Genomic DNA, 6,000 nt, shown 5'->3' with positions numbered 1-6,000 from the left:
TATTCACTTAGATTTAAAGATACCATTGTATTTCAAGTACTTTTCAAGATATTTTTTATTAATTTATCATGTCAAATTTTAGTAATTAACCACTGCAAATTTAATTCTTGCGTCATGGCAATTTATAGTAAATCGTCATGGCAAATTGAGTTTATAGATCATGTCAATTTTTGTATTTTGACCATGACAATTCTATAATTTTGAACATGGAAAATATGTTATTTATGAACCATGACAAGTTTTAGTGCATGTATCACGACAAATTTAAGTAACTCACCATGTCATGCTTTAGTTTATGGTTCATAGCAAATTTGAGCCGTTGACCATGCATTTTTAAAGTAATTGATGGCATATTTCTTCTTACTTATGAACCAGTCAAAATTATTTCATGGATCATGGCAAATTTTAGTAATACATCATGTCAAGTTTCGTTTGTTAGTTCCTTTTTTATAACATGTCAATAATTACTTTAAACATGGAAGAAAAAGTAGTCAAAATGTATGATGGCAATTTCAGTGTAATCATGATGGCAATTTATGTGCAATTAACATGACAACTTTTAACCCCCCAAAACAAGTGAAAATATATCGATATGATATCTAATTTTGAAGATATTGTCTCGATAGATTTAATCAATCAGAATTTTCATTTAAGGGATAAAACATTTTAAAAACTAAAAAGAAAAATGATTCTTCTTGACATCATCAGTTTTGTGACTTGTGCATGCATGTGGTGACATGACACAATATGTAGTCATAGGACATGAGATCTGCTATTGCTCCAACCACACGTGTTGTGGTTATTGACGTCCTTCTTTTAAACTTTGTCTCTATTTTCATGCGTCAGTGTTGTGAGTTTTGAATACTAGTTTTTTTGGACGTGTGAGTTCAATATTTATTATACGTTACTAGCAAAATGGTCCGTGCGTCTCCCATAGACGTGATCACATTTTGCTGCATCACCGAGATACACTATCACTCTCAATATCATGAAATCATGAACATTCTTATTAAATCAAGATCTTTTTTAACTCATGAACATATTTGAAAGCATGCACATTTTTCAAATTTGTGAACAATTTTACAAATTTTCGAATATTTTTTGAATTCATAAACATTTTATACTATTTGCAAATATAGTTTTAATCCACGGCAACAACATTCCTTAAGCGTGTGGCGCAGTTTCTTCAGAACACAAGCACCTATCAATCTCCTTCGTCACACCGTGCTATCAACTCTTGTCGTACATGCATGTTTATCATTTGTGCTCTTTTTTCTATGCAATACAATTGTTTCTTGTTCCATCATTGAATTGTTCGTGAACAGTCAGACCATAAGTCACATAATATATGCAGAGTTATCTTATTGGGCGGAAGCACTGGTTGAATTGAACATTATATAGTTGCAATTAACATTAAGCTACACACATAATTAGTGATGAGATGAGTGCTTATTTAGGATCTTCTATGAAAATATTAAGCTGCTTAATTATGATGTGACTACAGAAAATTTAGCTTTTTCGCAAGATAAATCTGTATGGTCAATAGTGCAACAGTGGCATACCCACATTATCTGAAATTTTGGATATGTTTCTCCTTGCCAAAGTGAATTCTTGAATTTAAATTATAACTTTCGTACAATGAGACAACTATTCTCTATATCTACCAAATGTGTGCCAACTATTTTAGTAACCTCCTTAAATCTCAAGACTCTGCCAACTATCTAAGCTACTCCATGTGTGTAGTAAAGACAAAATGGTAAAATAGTTTCTTTCATTTAATCTAATTGCATTGTAATCTAAATCAAAGAATCATGCAAAAAAAAAAATCAAGCACATGCAAATACGTTCATTTAAAGAATAATTTGGTTGACATGGTGCGCATGTCGGCACGACTTTAACCATCAAATTCTTGTGTATGTCTTGTAAATGCACACGTACTGTAATCAGCTAAGCTTCCACAAGAAAATGAACCCGTGCTGACTGCTTTCTTTGTGTGTACGTACGACGGTTGACCTTAGTTTTTTTTCCAGCTTCATTTGCGGCAGCTCTAACTCATCCCTCGTTATTCATGTTTAGCTTCAGGCTCTCCCACAATCCCACACCTCATCATTTATTTATTAACCAATGGGCTTGTTGATTGTCTACTCGTTGGAGTATATAAATTGCTATGATTTCATGAACAGTACCATGGTGGGGCTATTAATTTAAAGGTTGCTGGTTTGTAGGCTTGTAGCGTTAAAAAGAAAGGACATATCCTGAGTTTGATCCGTAGAAGCAACAATATTTTGCGTATTCCCGAAGCCCACTCACATGGTGCATTAGGCTTCCTCCAATGCAAAGGTGCTAAATGAGGTGCTAAGAGCATTAAATATGTTAAGCAACCATAATCTCCAACGCATTGGTGCTTAGTTTGTTATTGCTAAGATTGCCTCATTTAATTGTTTAACAACTAAAGTCTTGCATGCATAGGCTAGTTTCTTTCATTTTTAATGTTTTGCATAGGTTCCCGTGACTAGCACCGTTTCCTCCTGAGGACACCAAACTCATCTCTCTCTTCTTAATTATATTGCCACATAGGATTTTTTTGCCTTGTTGGCATGCTTAGCACCTATCCAAAGTGGAGCATTGGGAGCAGCCTTATGCAGGCCCATCAACACGTTGTGTTCGATCCGCTGGATACATGACGTGACCGAAGCAGCACAAGTGGCCGTTGCGCCAATCAATATAAGCATAGTTCCTTGCTTTTGTAGAGAAACTTGTGGTAGGTGAGTTGGCTAGTTGATTGTGCTTTATACGCAGGGATTAGGTTTGAATCTGTTTCTTGAAATATTATTTTTTGAGCATACAAACGGAAGTACGAAGTTTATTAGAAGAAGCGTAAACTTATGCAACGAATCGTATTATGACAGTGAACGGGAAGAAGGAATCCGTGCTTTATTATTACTAGGACAATTACCCGTGCATTGCAATGGGGGATACGCTATAAAAACATTGTCATGACAAGGAAAACAGGCAAGGAAAAATTCATTATACACGACACAGAGTAACATACAGCCCGCCATTAGTTTTTGAAGATATACATAGGTATGATCTGATTTTCACTTGAGCAGGAGCATGTATCATGCATTGCATCCAACCGAGCATGATCACGTTCATGTTGCTTATCTATAGTTCTCATATACATGTTGTTTATCTTTTTTGCTTGTCCATAGGGTTAAGCCCTCCATGGTACCTTTTGTAGAATTTTTCCTTTCACACGCTACCGCCCATGGAGTGTGTAGGAGTGCCCTAGGATGATATGTAATCTCAGCCCTGTGTGTAACTCTTATGTCTGGTGGCTGATAAAATAAAAAGTCAGTGGGAGCCTTGCTCACTGTCATTTGATGTTAAAAAAAAGTAAAAGTACACCCTACTAATCCCACGTGATATTTCCTCCACCCTTGTCCCAAAAATGCATACATGTAGAAAACTTGAAATGTCAGATCCTTCAAAACTACACGAATATATGATCGATTACTACAGAACAAAAAATGAACCAAGTAAAGTCAAATGTCTTTTGGTAAAAAGTATATGAGTACTACACAACTCATTGCATGTACACTTTCGTCACTAAGAGTTTTTGGGGAGAGCAGGATACTCCAGCTGGCTAAATGTGGGAGGAATAGAACAGTTTTGAAATGCACCTGAGCTCTTGGGATATCGTTCATTTGGTTCATACTCGCTTGAGGGTTCCAGCGTATATATAGACATATGCATGGACACACCCACGAAGTATCTTGTTCTCACTTGAATTTGGTTGCTCCAAACAGTTCTAAAGAATCAACTACCCTGCACCATATATAAAATCAAAGTACACCTGACACAAAATAGCTGACATATTAGTTTTTAAATTACAGAAGTTATAAATTCAGCCCACATTTTATATACAAAAAAAGATATATGAATTATCATTCTAAGTGTCACTGTCATCTATCAATATGAACAGATTTAAAAAAGATACAAATATACTATGGCACAGCAAACACCTTTGGTACAAGGAGGGACAGAGCAAGAATCTTACACAAGGGGGGCAATGGAAGAGTTAAAATCTTGGAGAGGGCCAAACATGAGAACCGAAAGTATTTTCAGCTCTTGGGAAAATTCGTGCGGGGGGCATGGCCCAAGCAGTCCCGTTGCTCCGTCCTTGGGTACAAGTGCCCGGAAGTGAACATACGGTGAATGTAAGTCGATAGACCACCAGCGGAGCAGCAAAAAAAAAGCCATCAATAAGGATAAATTACGTCAAACAAAGAAATAACTCATATCAGCACCCGTCTGATGAGGTAAGTGACATTGTTAAGACCATATTATAGAACAATTGACTTCTTGGCCTCCCGGTTTTTCCCTCAGCCTCAGCCTAGTGTCTCTTCAGAAGCCGCCTTGTCCTCAGGGCAGTACTTGAGAGGCATCTTAAACATGTCCGTGGCTGCAATAAGCGATTCATATCAAAGATTTGTAACAAAGTTTTTGCAGAAACTAAAACTGATGTTTTACACAAAAGAATTCAACTTAAACCAGTCAACTACTTATTGGTTGATTTTGTTGCAGGCCCTTCCTTATTGAGGGTCGAGGAGAGGAGGAAGAAATGCAGGGGTTTATTTGCAAAATCAAATCATTTTCCAGATCCACTCAAATAGGGACTGCGGATTCATTATCAAAAATTACAGGGACTTTTTTTTTTGCAAAAAACACCGTGACGGTGAACGGACAAAAGCTATAGTCGCTTTAGTATGAGGGAAAGATTGTTTTATATATATATGGAAACTCCATTCATCATCCAATAGAATAAGTTACATAAATAAAATATATTTGAAATATAAATAGTTATTCTTCATCCAAAAATAGAAATACGTTTGAAATAAATACATTTGAAATATGCAGAATAAGTTATTCTTCATCCAGGTAATCTTATGATCGTTTCATAAATAAAATACATTTGAAATATAAATAGTTACATTTACATATATTCATTACGTAAAGTTTGACATAAAAAACAAAAATATAGGTCATAAGACAAGAAAATTATATTTTATGTATATTTTACACTATGTTTTTAAGTTTGTAATTTTACATGAAATAAAATATATTTTACAGTGACTATATATTTTCTTACGGTCTCATTTTATGTATGATATAATACAAAATTTACGGAACCTAAAATTACGGTGCATTGATATGAAAATACAGTGATGAATAGTCATTCCCTATATATATATATATATAGATATATATATATATATATAACACTATTCGTCACACTGGGTGAGAAATAGTTATTCTTCACCCCCTCTATTTTAACATCAATGTACCGTAATTTTATGTTCCATAAATTTTGTATTGTTTTAGACATAAAAGAGACCGTAAAAAAATATAATCAATGTAAAAATATTTTATGTCACGTAAAATTATGAACATACAAAAATAGTGCAAAAAATTACAACAAATTCAATTTTGTTTGGTCTTGTGACCTATATGTTTGTTTTTCTTTTGTCAAATTTTACGTAGTGATTCAATATAATTGTAACTATTTGTATTTTAAATGTAATTTTTTTTAAATTGATCGTAAGATTATCTCGGGTCAAGAATAACTATTTTGCACCCTGGGTGATGATAGAGACGAGGACTTGGCTTTTTAGAGGTAGTGATGAGGGCTTGTTAATTATGTACATGTGACTATTTTATTTGAGACTGTGTGCACATGATGACTCTTGGGAATGTGGTGTACGTGTAGGTTTAATACTTTACATACGTACGTGCAGATTTCTTTAATTCCAATAGAATAGATCCTTAGCATTAATTTAGAATCGATTGGCTAAATTAATCTTGCGGATATGGATTAACGTGAAGGCCAGAAAAGTGCATCAAATTAGTAAATATATACTAGAGTATACTAGAAGGGTTAGGCGCGCTTTGTTGCGTCATTGATTTTGTTGGGTTTGCTCTTTTTAACACATTTTGTTT

Source organism: Hordeum vulgare, chromosome 7H (assembly GCF_904849725.1).
Source record: "Hordeum vulgare subsp. vulgare chromosome 7H, MorexV3_pseudomolecules_assembly, whole genome shotgun sequence".
NCBI lineage: Eukaryota > Viridiplantae > Streptophyta > Magnoliopsida > Poales > Poaceae > Hordeum > Hordeum vulgare.
This window is presented reverse-complemented; position numbering follows the sequence as displayed.